At 36.0% G+C, this 17,928-nt stretch overlaps 1 pseudogene across 1 annotated transcript; it reads left to right on the forward strand.

Annotated features, from left to right (window-relative positions):
* The first annotated feature begins 9,969 nt into the window (after nt 1-9,969).
* On the forward strand, nt 9,970-16,965 carry LOC147391853 (ABC transporter C family member 3-like; annotated as a pseudogene). The gene is made up of 10 exons (XR_015182746.1): nt 9,970-12,419; nt 12,811-12,897; nt 12,988-13,623; nt 13,739-13,891; nt 14,353-14,647; nt 14,759-14,973; nt 15,085-15,390; nt 15,862-15,925; nt 16,074-16,313; nt 16,408-16,965. The product of XR_015182746.1 is annotated as an ABC transporter C family member 3-like (transcript).
* Nucleotides 16,966-17,928: the final 963 nt, after the last annotated feature.

A 17,928-nucleotide genomic window follows, 5' to 3' on the forward strand; every position in this document is an offset into this window, starting at 1 on the left:
CGAAAACTTTAAGACCCCCCAATTGCTCATGATGATGCGTACGTGTGAAATATAAAGTGTACTTCACACCATCTTGAAGCATCGGATCAAAGTCTTAAATGTGTAACACAAATACAACTAACTATGTTAATTTATTCTTATAAGATATCTTATATTCTTACTTGTGAGCAATGCGAGATTAAACCTTGTACACACAAAAATCTTCAAATTTCTAACTTAAGAAAACATAAAAAATAAAAATACAAAATCTATATTTTATTTTGAAAATATTCAACATATCTCATGTCTCGTCCTTTGTAGAAATCTTTATAATCAGTTTAAATTTTTAAACATCTATGTTTTTCTAACATAATTTGATACATTTATATTTATTTATACGGAGGATTATTATTATAAATCAATATTTTTCTTATAAATCACAAATATTTTAAATCAATATATATTTGTTTTTCTGTTTTGTTTTTTTATTATAGAAATCATCATACCCAATTGACTCGTATTATCACTCACGTCAAATAAATTTTAATTTCTCTGGAAACCCTTTTATCTTTAAACTCTCCTCAAATGAAAAAAGAGAAATTCTAGTGAAAATCAATCATAAATATATTTGGGCTTGAGTCCCTCAATATCGGAGATGTAATCCATTGAATCATCACATCCATTCTACGTAAAGGTAGGTTAATTTAAATATATTATCTTCAAAATATCAAAATGTACCATAATAGATTTTAAAACAAAAATTAAAATGCCGCACTCTAAGCTTTCATTGAATCCATTTTTTTTTTAAAAATATAAATTATATTATATTAGAGAAGAAAAATGGGAGGCTGAGGTAGCCCCCTAACAACAAGAACAAAAACAACAAACAAAACAGGAAAAAGAGAACAAAAATACACTCCCAACAGGAATCTACTAGTTACAAAAGGTGTCTCAATTAAAAACAAAATCTTGAAACCCCACCCCCTCAATAAGAGAACAATAGCCTCACAAATAGTCCAAATAGAACTTGTCATTGATCTAATAATTGATGAGATGAATACCCAATTCATTTAATGTCATAGGCAAGATCTATGTTACCTAGTTTGTCGGTTCAAATTTAGATTCGGAGTTCGTGGTTCGCCAATCTAAAATGAACCCAATTCGTAAGGGTAGTAGAGAAAATTCATTTTTTGTTCCTAGATCTATTCGTTAGCTTGGTTTGCTTGTGCATATATATATAATTCAAGTATAAGAGTCATAATTACAATTATAATATTAAAAATTCTAAGTTAAATAGAAATAAATTAGTAAAATATTCTAAATTTAAAATATGAACAATGAAAAAAGATCAATTACAAAAATATTTGGTTCGTTGATCCAAATTGGTGGGTTCACTGAATTTCATGCTTTGGTTCACTGAACCCAATGTTTTGGTTTGTTGACCCAACCAAAATTTGGTGGGTTCATGGTTGCCTTGATTTTACGAACCTGAACCATATCACGATCTAGTTCAATTTGTATCAGTTCGTTGTTCTCTAGTGGGGAGAAAGGCAACTGGCCTCTAACACAATGTGAAAAAAGTCCAAATGTGACGGCCTTTGGTCATCAAATTTCATAAAATTCAATGGACCAAGAGGTCAAATTGGTGTCGAATTTTTCATTGTCAAATTTTATGTTTCGATGGGCAAAAACTATCAAATTAATGAAAGATGAGAGAAATGTAATAGCCATAAGCCATTAAATCTGGGAGTATCAAGAATTTCAACAGTCCTAGATTGTTAAAATTTAGTTTCTAAAATTCGTGAGCCTTGGCCCGTGAATTTTTTCTGTCAAATTTTCTAGTTTTCACATAATGTTAGAACTATATCTTGTCCAAATCCTAATACCCCACAAACCACACATACATGGTAAGTAGGGATAAATCCCTATAAGTAGCCAATGAGGGAGGTTTGAACTCAAGACCTCTTCATTTTTGAAAGAATGCCTTGGCCACGATGGTTAAAAATGATTCACTTTATTATTGTATTATTTAAATATTTTTCTCTTAAAATTAATAAATTACTTTGTTAGATGTAAGATTTAAATCATTCATCCAAGAGTACATGATCAAATAATGAATGATGCTAAAAGACTGGAATCTAATATCTCACTTTTTGACGTGAAAGTGGATAGGCTCCAACTCGTGATTACTCCAACACATAGTTTTAAAACTCATTTGGGATCGAGACATATCACCCTAGTCATCTCGGTATTAGGCATGGACGAGATGGATGGACAAGGCAATTTTTTGGACTAGATATAAAACCGCACATCCATTTTTCAAGTTTTTGACCGTATCAGAAAACTCGTCCGAGGCGACTCGGTATTTGTCATGCACGAGACGAGACTGAGTTTTAAAACCATATCGCATTAATGTTTCGACAGGGAAGTGGTTCAGTCACGATTCGCTTCCTAGAAATAGGAATAATATCTACGTGGTACAATGTGATTGGATATTAAAAACATAGGACCGCGTGCAATATCCGGCTTGAATATGGTAAGCAGCACCTCCCTCTGACGAACTTTCGTATGTTTCTCTCTCTGTCTGTCACTCACGCGTTGTTGCTTGGTTATTTAGGGTGCGATTGATTGCGCTTCTAAACGCGGCTTTACCGGCGTTTGCGTCAAAAAGCGAGATTTTACGAAATTTCGCGTGCTTGATATCACTTCTAAACGCAGCGTTTTGAAGTTGTAAACGCAAATTTGAAAAAAAAAATGGAGTTTTGAAAAGCGCATGTGAGCCGTTTCGCGCAGCTGCGTTTTAACGCGTCGTAGTGAAATGACAAATATACCCTTCATCATTTATCGAATTTACACGCTCAGTCCGCGATTATAACTTCGACTGTTATCGATCCATATCACACACAGTCTCTCTCTCATCGATTCCGACAGCTAACGGTGACCCACCTCTACAACGCCGATCAGTTTTCCGACCATTTACCATCGACGACAACGAAGACGTTGTCTTGGTTAAACTGACGACGACGCCGATCAGTTTTCCGCCGTGAACTCAATCTCTCCTTTGCCTCTTTTCCGATCGGCTTTCGATTCATTCGCCGTGAGCTCTCTCTCTCTCTCTCTCTCTCTCTCTCTCTCTCTCTCTCTCGCTCTCTGTTATGGATTTGGATTTTTTACGAAATTCCAACTTGAATGTTCGATGAACAGAAAACTCTCTGTTAGGGTTTTTGTAATTTTCAATTTCTTGTTAGCTTTTTATTAAAAAATTATAATAGAAACAAATAATATTCACCAATTTCTTGTTCGATTAACATAAATTTTTGCTTATTTCTGTTATTTATTTTTATTCACCATTCCAAATGATCGGGTGTACCCAAATACGATATTCTTCCATTCCAAATTGATTTGGGTAAAAACTTGGATTCAACGAAATTCATTCTCTTTGGTGGATGCGATTGAGAAAATTTGGATAAGTGAAATCTGGGTTTATCTTGTTCTTTTAATCGGGTTGTTAGTTGATGGTGTACAGATCCTCTACGTTACAAATTGAAAAATGGGTATTTTAAAGACAAATTAGAGGATTTGGAGTACTTATTAGATAATTGATTGTTTCCATGTAGGAATCTGAGATGATAGCTCTCTTTTTATATTGTGTGGAATTAATAGTAGTTATTTTTTGGAAATTATAGTGAAATTTGTAGGAATTATCATGATTTATTTCTTAAAACACTATGGGGTTTTTTCGCTATAATAAAATTCATACACCAATATCAAATGCCAATAATATCGCAATCCATCGCTTACCACCTCTCCTTAACCTTTGTTAAAAGTCATTGTATTTTCTACCCAAAATTCCATTGTTTCAACCTACCATTAAACCGTTGTGAAAAATAAATTCCATCACCTTTGACCTCTAGTTACGGGTGTACATTTTACCTAAAACCCGGATCGAACTTGAACCGAACCCGAATCCACCAGGATTGAACCGAACAAAAAAAAATTGGTTTGAGTTCGATTTGACGTCAAAAATTGGAATGAATGGGACCAATAAAAATCTGAAACGGAACCAATTAAAACCCAAAAAAATCAAAATATTCTGAAATATTCCCCCCACCCCCACCCCTACCTTCTATCTTTATAGTCATACAATTAGCAACAAAGTATTTATTTAGAGTAGTAAATAATTACAAATAAAAAGGAAGTTTCTTTATATATTGGATTTGTACTATAGATAACATGGTAAATATTTTATGTAGTATATAGCTACCAAATAGAAAAAAGATGTTTTATCTTCATATTTTATATTTAAGTCAATATGCAACAAAATAATTATTTTATAGTAATAAATAATTTCCAATCAAAAAATTTGTTTCTATGCGTATGTTTTATAATTTGTACAAAAGGCAACAACACACTAAACATTTTTCTTTCTATATATATGATTTGTACAATTGAAAACAAAGTAACTATTTTATTGGAATAAATAGTTAACTATTTTATACCATGGGCAACAACACACCCCTATGTGTTGGATTCTAATTCCCTCCCTAGTGATCTGCTTATAATTCTTAATCAGGATTGTTGTGGTGCATGTTATCTATGGTTGTAGCTGGTTTGTGTCTGCCTTAACTAGGGGTGCAACTTGGTTCAGTTTAGTTCGGTTTGAGGTCATGACTTTTCCGAATTGTACCTGATTTATTCCCATACCATACTTTTGCCGTAAACGAAATTGCTAACCAAGGTCAGATTTATAGGATAGCTCTTAATAGGTTTATGAACTAATTACCTTTGATATCTGTTGTGGAAACCTCCTCATCTTTAACTTATCTTCAATTTTACTTCCCAACTGTATTAATCTAACTCTATGTCAATTATTCAAATCACTAGAAATAGATTATTATAGGAAAGAAAGATTGATTAGTGATGGAAAACACTGAAACACTATTCAACATTGTGTTCGTAAGTTATTAATCATTGTCATCTGGTCATTACCTTCGGTGTCATCAATCTTGTGGTGATACACTTCCCTAGATTCAACGGTGATATCCCGTCGAAGATTGTTGGTAATTGGGAACTTTACAATTGAAAAATGGTGGAAACAATGAGTAGGTGAGGATTGATCTTTTTTCTTCTCTTTCAGAGCATTAGCAAAGGAATAGCTAAAAGGTTCCCCATGGTTGTTTCCCAATCAAGCCTTAATAAAGGGCTTCCAAAGGTTAAAAAACAAGCATGTAACTCCATTGAGTGATCATTAATCCATGAAACATGTGAAAGCTATCCCTTTTCAAAAGTAGGGAAATTCTAGACCACTTAAATGTTTAAACCGCTATAATAAAATTCCAATTAAATGTATTAAGGGAACCCACATGTTCATCCATCTTCAATGATTAGTTGGAGTTGAGAAGACATGAGGATGCTAAGCATTCTGGTTACTTTTGTTTGGTTTGTGGTTTAGATTTTCTTTCTTGTTATGGCAAAACATTGGATTGTCTTTATTTTATGTTTTGATTCTGTTTAAATTCATTGGGTTTTAGTGTTTCATTGAGTACTTTTGTAGATCTATCTTCTTGGATGTCCAGATACACATTATCTTGAATGAGACCTACACTTGATGAGGCCTAATCCCTGCTTGTTGAGAGAACTCTTGGAATTCAATGTGATAATATTAACTTTGTTGAAGATATAATTTCTATCTATTAGATTCGATTGAATTTTGGATGAGATATGATGCATTAACATCCTTAGTGATCTGTTGTTTCTAGTTGCATTCATCTATGTCAATAAAAAACTTGTGATTGTTCAGTTTCATCTGTTGATTGTTAGTTCAAAAATTTATATATGTTTTTGTTTAACTTACACACGCACACAACAATTACTGTACATTGTACAGTCAAAGATTGAGAACACAGGGCTCCCTCACCGTGGGACTGAGAACTGTGCGTTCTTCCGGCTATCTATATGGTAACCTGACATTGCCTCCTGGTTTCTCTCTTTGATTATACACTGTGCAAAAGTTAAAATATATATATTTTTTTCTTTAACTTACACGCACACACACACAACAATTATTGTTCAACCAATGAATTATGTTATATTATTGAAATAGAATATGACATGTTCCATTCTATACGCTACTCTTGTTATTACCATGGGCAGATGGAAGATAATAATTCAAAGAGTACGAAAGCAGATTGGACACCCAAACAACATGAAGTTTGGGTCGAGATCTGTTATGACTTAGTTAAGAAGGGGAGGAGACCGCATAAAGTACTTGATAAGACCGGTTATGATTTCTTGGTCAAGGAGTTTAATAAAAGAACAAACGCTTATTACGATAGAGGGCAAATGAAGAACAAATGGGATAGACAAAAAGGCATTTGGGGACGTTGGAATAAGATTTGCACGAATACTGGCGTCTCCTATGATATTGAGACTGGCATATTAGATGCAAGTGATGAGTGGTGGGATGGGTGGTTGGAGGTATATTTTTTTTGTTAATTTGACCTTTTATTTATTTTAAAATTTTTGTTTCTTTATGTAACTTAGGGTTTATATTTTTTATAGCATCATCCAAAAGATGCAATATTCCGAAAGGAACCTCTGAAGTTTGCGCAACAATTAGATTACATTTTTGGAGGCACATATGCCACTGGTAGTCGCATGTGGTCGCCTGCATCTGGTACAATGCCATCTGCATCAACACCTCAGAATGAGAATCTTGATGCGGATGATCTAGATGATGTTATGGCGACCCAACCTCCAGAGTCTGATACACCTTTAGACTTTACTCCTGATGCTGATAATGAGTTTGAGGATGATGCTAACCATACTGTACCCCTACCCACATTCCCTGCTCGACGTAGAAGTGGTGATCATCTACCACCTCATGGTCGTAGGCAGAAGAAGACTACTGCAATGCAAATTAGCCAGTCATTGGAGAAGCTTGCAGATGCAGTTCATGTTCAGACATATGCTGCTACCAATCCCACTCCCACTCCCACTAATATTAAGAAAGGCAGTATTCAAGATTCGGTGTCTCTCTTAGATGAACTACCAGATTTAACCCCCAAGAGTGATCTTTATCGTTTTGCATTGAAGATGTTTGGTAAGAACAAACAATTCAGAGAAATATTTTGTGCGTTACGATCAGCAGAGGTTCGTCTTGGGTGGCTGGAGGACGAGATGTCTGATTTTATGACTGGGAAAGATGTTTAGACATCTTTATATGTTACTTTAATATTTTATGTGGGTTTTATGATGCACTTCTAAGGTGCAATATACATTGGTTACTTTTTGGATGTGTTATGGTGTAATATACTATGAAGTTTAGATCATATATTTTTTGTTGATGGATATTTGATATTTTATTTGTTATTGGATGGATATTGTGATTAATATTTTTGGTTAGATGGATATATAGGACTAATATGAATTTATAAGCAGGTCATATGGATTCAGATGATACAATTGATACCACGATTACTATCGATTCAGATGATACGACTGATACCATCGGTTCAAATGGTGATACCACCAATACTGTCGAGTCAAGTAGTTTACGTATGGCCACTACAGGAGGCGTCTTGGGTTCATTATTTTATTGTGATAATTTCTTATATAGGGAGCCACATAGTAATAGTCAGTTAAAGGGAATTGACTTTGTGCGGGAAACACTATATGATAATCGTGCGACGTGTCATGCACTATTTAGAATGGAACGACACGTATTTCTAAATCTGTGTAGTATTTTGAAAGATCAAGGTTTATTGAAGATGGGACGTTACGTTACTATTCAAGAACAACTAGCGATGTTCTTATTGGTAATAGGACATAATCAAGGTCAAAGATTAATTGCAAATCATTTCGATCACTCACCTCAAACGGTTAGCAAGTATTTCAACAAAGTTCTTTTGAGTATTGTGAACTTGTCAATGTCCTTAATTGTACCTCCCGACCTCAATGAAGTCTCTTCGCACATCCGTAACAATCCTCGTTTTTGGCCATATTTTAAGGTAATTATATATATATATATATATATATATATTTGAAAAATATTTGTTTTATTAATGTTTATATATTAATATACCTTAAAAATATGTAGGATTGTATTGGAGCGATAGACGGGACGCATGTTAGTGCATTTGTACCAATTGCAGAACAAATACGATATCGAGGACATAAGGGACTCACACAAAATGTAATGGCAACATGTTCATTTGACATGTTGTTCACTCATGTGGTGGTTGGTTGGGAAGGGTCGGCTAATGATTCACGTGTCTTCCTTGAGACAGTGAATACTCCCAGTTTAAATTTTCCATATCCTCCACCAGGTATATATTTAAAAGTTTGTCAATTATATCTGTTTATATTCAATTCTAGAAATTAGTAATTTTTGTTTGGATAATAGGTAAATACTATTTGGTAGACGCTGGGTACCCACTCATGGATGGTTTTCTCGCGCCTTATCGAGGTGTTCGATACCATCTACAAGACTATCGAAGATCACGGGCAAATGGTCGAAATGAGCTATTCAATCATTTACATTCATCACTTCGGAACGTGATCGAACGAACCTTTGGGGTTTTGAAAGTAAAATGGCCAATTTTGAAGTTGATGCGTTCATATAATTTGGACAAACAACGAAACATTGTTGTTGCTTGTATGGCATTGCATAATTTTATCAGAAAACAAGCGATTGTCGATGAAGAATTTGCTCTATTCGAGGAAGAAGGATCTATGGAAGTGGAAGAAAGATCTACGGGAGTGGAAGAAGAAGGTATCACTAATCAAGAGTATCCAGTTCCCACATTAGTAGGTCGTCAGAGTCAACAAATAATGAAAATACATAGGGATTTAATAGCTGATGCCATTTTTACTGGCAATCATTGATACATTTTCAATGTATTCTGTTTTTTTATTTTGTATTGTAATTATAAATACTATTAAACGATGTTGTAATAAAGATTATAATGTTTTTAAGTATATTTCGAAGATTCTTTGATTATTTATTTATTGTCTTTGTGTATGATGAATAGCATTGATGGCAAACTATACGTATCCACCATGTTGTTCATGTGGTCGAGTGATGACATTAGTCACAGCTAAAACAAAAGAAAATTATGGGAGGATGTTTTATAGGTGTCCATCTTGGCAGGTAATATGGTATTGATGTTAATGTTGCGTGCGTATTTATATTTGGTGACATTGATATTAATTCATGTGTTATTTTACTTTATAGAGACATGCAGGGTCTTTTCTGTGGGTAGATGAAGTTGACATTATCAATGATAATGTGCCTCAAGATAAAGTAACGGAGTCAAATAAGAAAATGAAAAATATCTTTTGTATGCATTTGTTGGATGTATATTTTTCATGTTTTTTTTTATTTCAGTTTTACTTATTATATTAACTGTGATTATTATGTTTAAATGATGTCAGAATGTATATTAGATGTTATGTGGATGTGTTATGTATATACGATGTAATGTGGATGTTTTATGTACAATGTGAATTTTGGATGTTTAAATGATGTCAGAATGTATATTATGCAGGTATTTTGTTTATCAGGAAAATTTCATATGTCCATTTTTAAGAGGAGATGCTGCCGAAATTTCTATAGAATTATAAATTTTTCTATAATTTTTATAGACATTTTAAAATTAAAATAATAATTATTTTAATTTTTATATAATTTTATTATATTTATATATATTTAGTGTAATTATATAATTATAGGAGTATTCTGGTAATTTTTAATGTATTCTGGGTGCATTATCAACTTTAAGGGTATTTTGGTCATTTTACCCTAATACAGCAAATTCTTGAAGCTGTATCAAGCAGTAATTGCCAGATTCTGACAGCAGATTCTGACAGCACAGCACTTTTAGAAAGCTCTATCAAGCAAGCTTTTCAGGGTTTCAGATTCTGACAGCAGATTCTAACAGCAGATTCTGACAGCAGAAGCTGACAGCTGAATCAATCAGGCCCTTAACCTTTTTGTCTGCTTTTCGTCTCTTCCTTGGTTCTCTCCGTCCAACAAGTCTTGTGCACCACGTTATCCAACACAACTCAAAGAACAAATGGTTGGTTTTGATGAAACAAAGCATGGTATGTTCTTCTTCTTCTTCTCACACTCTACAACTCTAATGTCTTCAGTTAGTGATTTACTCTCTAAACCTATTTACATGCATGGGTTTTCTATTGTTTCCCATCTTGTTCTCTTGATTGTTCTATCTATGTATTGGGCTTACAAGAGACTCAACAAAATCACTAATCTTGAAAACTCAAAACAGAGCAGATTCTTATATTACAAACAGAACCTTTTTTCTTCATTGTGTATTTCATTGCTTAATCTTCTCCTATGTGTTTTAAACTACTTTTATTGGTATAGAAGTGGTTGGTCTTATGAAAGCCTTGTGACCCAATTTGATTTAGGAACTAGAACACTTGCTTGGATAGCAATCTTTGCTTACTTACATATCCAATTCTCTAAATCAAGTGAGCTTAATAAGTTCCCCATCTTTCTAAGAATTTGGTGGGGTCTCTACCTTTTGGTGTCATGTTCTTGTCTTGTTACAGACCTTTTTTCGTATCGAAAACATCAGTTCTTACCAACCCAAATCTGGGTTTTAAATTTTGTATCGGTCTTTGCGGGTTTATTCTTCTTTTACGTCGGATTGTTCAGTAAGAAGGTCGAACTAGGGGATCTTCTTCAAGACCCTCTTTTGAATGATAGTAGGAGTAATGATTTTGATGGTTCAAGAAAGAGTTGTGAGGATGAAAATGTAAGTCCTTTTGCAAATGCGAACTTTTTCAGTATCCTCACATTCTCTTGGATGAGCCCTTTACTTGCCTCTGGTAACCGAAAGATATTAGACCTCGAGGATATTCCTCAACTGGGTGGCAAAGATAGTGTCAATGGAGTCTACCCAATTTTTAAGTCTAAGCTCGATGATTATACTAGTAATGTTAATGAAGTAACAAGTCTCAAACTTGTCAAGGCATTACTCTTCTCGACATGGAGAGAAATCATGTTGACGGCTTTGTTCATGCTTATATGCACTGTTGCTTCTTATGTCGGTCCATACTTGATCGACACTTTTGTACAATACCTCAATGGTCGTCGAGAGTTCAAATTCTTTGTCGCGAAACTCGTTGAGTGCCTCTCGCAGAGGCATTGGTATTTTCGAATGCAACAGGTTGGTCTTAGGGCCCGTGCAGCTCTAATCGCGGCGGTCTACAAGAAAGGTCTTACCCTTTCAAGCCAATCGAGGCAGGGTCATACTAGTGGTGAGATGATTAATTTCATGATGGTCGATGCTGAGAGGATTGGTGATTTTAGTTCGTACATGCACTATTTATGGATGGTTCCCATTCAAGTTATTCTGGCTTTGTTGATATTGTACAAGAACCTCGGACTTGCTACGATTGCAGCTTTTGTGGCTACCATACTAGTGATGTTGGTGAACGTTCCGTTGGGAAAATTACAGGAGAAGTTTCAAAGGAAATTGATGGAGTCCAAAGATGCAAGGATGAAGTCTACATCAGAGATTCTAAGGAACATGAGAATTCTCAAGCTTCAGGGATGGGAGATGAAGTTCTTGTCTAAGATAATTGAGCTCAGGAAGAATGAGGAAGGATGGTTGAGGAAGTTCTCGTATATGTTGGCCGTGATCATCTTTGTCTTTTCGGGAGCCCCCACATTTGTGGCCTTGGTTACATTCGGGACCTGTATGCTTACAGGGATCCCATTAGAATCGGGAAAGATTTTATCTGCATTGGCAACATTTAGAATATTGCAAGAACCTATCTATGATTTGCCTGAGACAATCTCAATGGCAGCTCAAACTAAGGTTTCACTTGACAGGATCGCGTCATTCCTCCGTCTCGATGAGCTTCCACCTGATGTGATAGAGAAACTTCCGAGAGGTACTTCCAAGGTCGCGATCGAGATAAACAATGGGAATTTCTCTTGGGATATTTCTTCCACTAATCCGACATTGAAAAATCTTAATTTCCAAGTGTTTCATGGCATGAGAGTGGCTATTTGTGGTACTGTTGGCTCGGGAAAGTCAAGCTTCCTTTCGTGCATTTTGGGGGAAGTGCCCAAGGTATCTGGCACCATTAAGTTGAGTGGGACAAAGGCTTATGTTGATCAATCTCCTTGGATACAGAGTGGGAAGATTGAAGAAAATGTATTGTTTGGTGAGGAGATGGACAGAGAAAGGTATGAGAGGGTCCTTGAAGCATGTTCGTTGAAGAAGGACCTAGAGATTTTGTCCTTTGGAGATCAGACAGTTATAGGAGAGAGGGGAATCAACTTGAGTGGTGGACAGAAGCAGAGAATACAGATTGCACGTGCTTTATACCAAGATGCTGACATATATCTTTTCGACGATCCTTTTAGTGCTGTGGACGCTCACACGGGAACACATTTATTTAAGGTAACTCTTCTTTCTTTGACATTTAATTCCTTGTTGTTTCGTTGAAAATGATTCTGAGTTGTCGTTCACTAGTAACTGAGATTTTGGTTTTTTCTTTTCTTTTGAAATCTATGTAGGTTTAGCTCATTGGGTATCCTTTCAATAAGACTATAGCTTTTTATTTTACCTTTTTTTCCCGCTATTTTGGGTAAATAATCATTTAATCATTCTAGGATTCTTATTTCTACGAATGATATGTCGAGCTTGGAATGAGCATGAAGAGACTAATGATACTTCTTTACTTTTGAGTTTTTCTAATGGATTGGTCGCTTGAGATCTTTAGTCTCTACCCGGAACAGATGAAAAAAGTTGGATCAATTTTTTATATAACTAACAAATCCTCGCATGGCAGGAGTGTTTGCTTGGGCTTTTGAGTTCGAAAACAGTGATTTATGTTACCCATCAAGTAGAGTTCTTACCTTCTGCCGACCTTATCCTGGTGAGCATTTCTCTTCTTGTTTTTTCTACGTGACCTCTGATTCAAGGAACCCAATTCGATGGTGATTATTTATCTTCTCTTACTTAACAGGTAATGAAAGATGGAAGGATTACACAAGCAGGAAAGTATGACGAGATTCTCAGTTCAGGAACAGACTTCATGGAACTGGTGGGTGCACATAGGAAAGCTTTGTCAGCTCTTGATTCTGTAGAGATGGGATCGGCTTCTGAAAATTCAACAAACAGAGAGGTTGATAAGAAGGATGAGCACAAAGAAGAAAATCAAAGAGAAGGGGAACCAAGTGAAACAGATGAGATAATTGGGCCAAAAGCACAGATTGTTCAAGAGGAAGAGAGAGAGAAAGGCAGCGTTGGTCTTCAAGTGTACTGGAAATTTATTACTATGGCATATAAAGGAGCTCTCGTGCCATTGATATTGCTAGGACAGATTCTCTTTCAGATTCTTCAGATTGGGAGCAATTATTGGATGGCTTTGGCAACTCCTGTGTCCGCGGATGTAGAAGCTCCGGTTAAAGGCACTACTCTCATCTTTGTCTACGTTGCTTTAGCCATTGGTAGCTCATTCTGTGCCCTTGTGAGAGTCATGCTTCTTGTGAAAGCTGCCTACAAGACAGCGACACTACTCTTCCAGAAAATGCATTATTGTATTTTCCGTGCCCCCATGTCATTCTTCGATGCAACGCCAAGTGGACGGATACTAAACAGAGTATGTGATTTCTTCATTTTTTTTGTTTGCAAGTATAATTGAGGTCTATTTGATGAATTTAAAAAATACTAGTATAGTTCTTCAGTGGACTTATGTAAGCTATACTCTCTTCCAGGTTTCTACAGATCAAAGTGCCGTGGATTTGGACATTTCATATCGACTTTCAGGATTGACTAACTCAGTCATACAACTTCTTGGAATAATAGCAGTAATGTCGCAGGTTTTCATCATTTTTATTCCGGCCATTGCTGCCTGCATTTGGTATCAGGTAATACTCATGTCCTTAAACTCTATTTCTCAAGTATTATAACCTCAATTAAAATCCATCAATCAAAGCAGCAGTAGATGTGTTCAAGTATGAGATGAGGTGTCCGACTTTGAATTTTGTAGAAACCCTCTTGTAACATGACATGTGGCTTTTGTATTTATTTCACATCCCTACTTTTTCGTTAATATTTGGAATACCTCCTTGGAGACACCACGTGCAATCCAAAGGAGAGGGTTCTATCGAAATTTTGAACTGGGATGGCCGCTTCAAAGTTTTTTCTTGAGATGAGTCAGTTTGCACAATATCGTATTGGACATACGAAATGCAATGTTAGAATCGCCATGCAATGTAAAATAGCACGGCTGATTGGAGGGTGACATCAATGTAAAATTTTTCCATATCCAATCACTTGAGTACTCCAAGTAATAGGATTTGTTACAATTCTTAATTTTTTTCCCCAGCAATACTACTTACCTCCAGCACGAGAACTAACACGGCTTACTGGAGTATGTAAAGCTCCAGTCATACAACATTTTTCAGAATCTATCTCGGGATCAACAACGATCAGAAGCTTTGACTAGGAATCAAGATTCATGGACACGAACCTGAAGCTGATGGATGGTTATTCCCGGCCCAAATTTAATGCTGCTGTTGCAATGGAATGGCTATGCTTTCGCTTGGATATGTTGTCGTTAATCACATTTACCTTCTCTTTAATCTTCTTGATCTTTGTGCCAGAGGGAGTAATTGATCCCAGTAAGTGGATCCCATTTGAAATCATTAATGACACCATCATTGTGAAGCAATATGAGCGATTGACCCACAGAAAGAACATTAATCTATTTTTTTCTCTCTTTTGTTTTATAGGCATTGCGGGATTAGCGGTGACATATGGACTTAATTTGAACATGTTACAAGCCAGAGTCATATGGAATCTTTGCAATCTCGAGAACGGTATTATATCTGTGGAGAGAATACTTCAGTACACAGGTATCCCAACTGAACCTCCTCTTGTTATAGAAGCAAATAGGCCAGACAGTCGTTGGCCATCAAATGGAGAAGTAGATATTCGTGATCTGCAGGTACTATCTGTTCTATGTCAAACATATTATTGCATAATATCTGAGGTGAGCAATGCTCACTTGTACACATGACTCCTACTCATACTGAATCTTTATGCCACATGTATGTAGGTCCGTTATGCCCCACACATGCCACTTGTCTTAATGGGTCTCACGTGCAATTTTCCTGGAGGAATGAAGACGGGTATTGTTGGGAGAACGGGTAGTGGTAAATCAACTCTAATTCAGACACTCTTTCGCATTGTCGAACCTGCCGCTGGTCAGATTCTGATAGATGGTATCAACATCTCCACGATTGGTCTGCACGACTTGCGGTCCAGGTTAAGCATAATTCCACAAGACCCGACCATGTTTGAGGGGACGATACGAAGCAACCTCGACCCACTCGAAGAGTACGCAGATGAACAGATTTGGGAGGTGGGTTTTCATTTATACGAATACTAGAAACTGTGTTGAACTTTAACTTGCACAAAGGTTTCACCAATAGGACACTCTTCTACATAGATGCTATTTCATAGCTCAAAATTAGGGGTGCAACTTGGTTCGGTTTAGTTCAGTTTGGGGCCAAAACCAAACTAACATAGGTCGGTTCCACTAAATAAGAATTAGAACCGAACCGAAATGCCAATGGAACCGAACCAACCCAAACCAAACTAAGGTCGGTTTGGTTCTATGGGCTGCCAATATTCTATAAATTTTCTCGGAAGTAAGATATTTTTAATTGAATATATATATTACATGAGGGTTCAGTTCGGTCAAAATAATATGATGATGGCCCACGGCCAATTTGCACCCATTATGCACATCCATCATATCTGCTTCATCGATGATGTTCTTTACATCCTACATTAGTTTAAGTTGCTGAAACAAATCGCTCTGTTGTTTTAGGCTCTGGATAGGTGCCAACTTGGAGACGAAGTAAGGAAGAAGGAGGCGAAGCTTGATTCTACAGGTTTGTTCACTAATATCTAATTTGCATGAGAAACTCATTTAACTCACATACAAGTGAAAAATCTGTATTGGATACTTTTATCTGACGTCTCCAATACGTATACACACAATCAGCTATTTATGTGATGCTCACTCATTTGGGTGTGCAGTTAATGAAAATGGAGAGAATTGGAGTATGGGTCAGAGGCAATTGGTATGTCTAGGGAGGGTACTACTAAAGAAGAGCAAAGTCTTGGTTCTTGATGAAGCTACTGCATCGGTGGATACTGCAACCGATAACCTGATTCAACAAACACTTAGGCAACAGTTCTTGGACTGTACGGTTATCACAATTGCACATCGGATAACTTCTGTTCTCGATAGTGACATGGTCTTACTTCTCGATAATGGTTAGTACAATCAAATGGGTTCATTTTAATCTAATTTATTTTTTAAGTCCTTGGGTGGTGTTTGAATCTCAATTGGGGCTTGTTTTGTGAGCAGGCCTGGTCGTGGAATTTGGCTCGCCAAGCAAGTTATTAGAAGACAAGTCTTCCTCATTCGCAAAGCTAGTTGCCGAGTATACTGTAAGATCAAATACTAGCTTCGAAAATTTGACTGAACTTTGAGTGTTGGTTTTTCGATGATGACGATAACCCAGCAGAGATGACTTATCCAATAGATGTTGTCCCTCATGAGGTAGTAATTATATTGGGAATGCTCGTTGAAATCTTCAACCACTCAGTGTTCGAAGAGCTTTAGGGCGGGACTATATCAGATTTGAGTTCTACTTTTCGTATCTTTTGGTTATGCCCTATCATGAATTAAAGGCTATCCAGGAGGAGTGCTCTCTACAATTGTGATACAAGAGTTGATCTTCAAATGTTGCAGACTGAGCTTTTTAGTTTACTTTACTTTTAGATTTTGTAGCACATATAATTGTGCGAAATTAATAAAGATATGATCTTGAGTTCAGAATTAGACCTGATGTATCTTAGCTTTCCCCGAATAAGGGCTATATGATGTTTTACAATGCTTTTGGCTGTTTGATCTTATGTTACCTGTTTCTTTTGTTTGAATTTGGGTTCATGGTTCGCAACTTTCGAATGCATCTAGTTTGTAGGGGTTGGCAGAGATATTTCAGTTCCAAAAGCTGCATTTGCACATAAGAGTATCTGGTTTATGCTTATCCATTGTACAAAGTTTTGCTCAACTTCAGAATGCTTTGGTGGAACATTCCGAAATGTTGACATACCAGTATATTATGAAATTATGTGCAGTATGATTATACTCTCAATTGATATGTTGGAATAATTTATGTTGGATTAAAACAATTAGAATCAGATTCTTCAAGGTTGAGCCTCTCTGTCTCAGCCTTGGATTGACCATGATCCAATGTTTTTTATGATTATATATGAATTATGGATTGTTATTCCTTTGCATTTGTTTTAACATTTTGAATTCACTTTGTTCTTTATTATAACTATTCATTTTGACTCCATGAAATTGGAATTGGTTAAGCTGTTATGTGTCGTTGAGTGGGGAGATGGGTCCTCACTGGCAATTGCTGCAAATCATGCATGATTTAAACCCACACATTTTCCTTCTCCTCCACGAAACAAATGTAGCTCTTTAACAGTTTAACTTAAACCCAAACACCGATCTAGCTCTTTAACTTCAACACAAACACAAACAAAGAGCTAAAGAACTTCACGTCTCCATCCATTTATAAATGATGCAAACAGGGTACAAAGAGGCTTATCTTTGGCTATTCTAAAGTTGCAGCAACAAGGAAACATCATCGTTGGAGGTGAGTTCTCTCCTCTTTTTTAAACAACCTTATCAAAGTAAATCCATTTATTCTCTTCTTTATATCTCTTTCATAGCTCTTTAGTTCCTTAATTTCCCAAATTTCTCTTGCTCCTTTCTCCTTTTGTTTGTTCAAGAAACAAGGAGCAATTAAAAGAAGTTGGTGAGCTGCCCCCTTCTTATTGCGACTCAATCCAGAACACACCTCAACAGGTA

The sequence above is a fragment of the Akebia trifoliata genome, chromosome 11 (genome assembly GCF_017979445.1).
Source record: "Akebia trifoliata isolate Shusen 1 chromosome 11, ASM1797944v1, whole genome shotgun sequence".
In the NCBI taxonomy this organism is placed as follows: Eukaryota; Viridiplantae; Streptophyta; class Magnoliopsida; order Ranunculales; family Lardizabalaceae; genus Akebia; species Akebia trifoliata.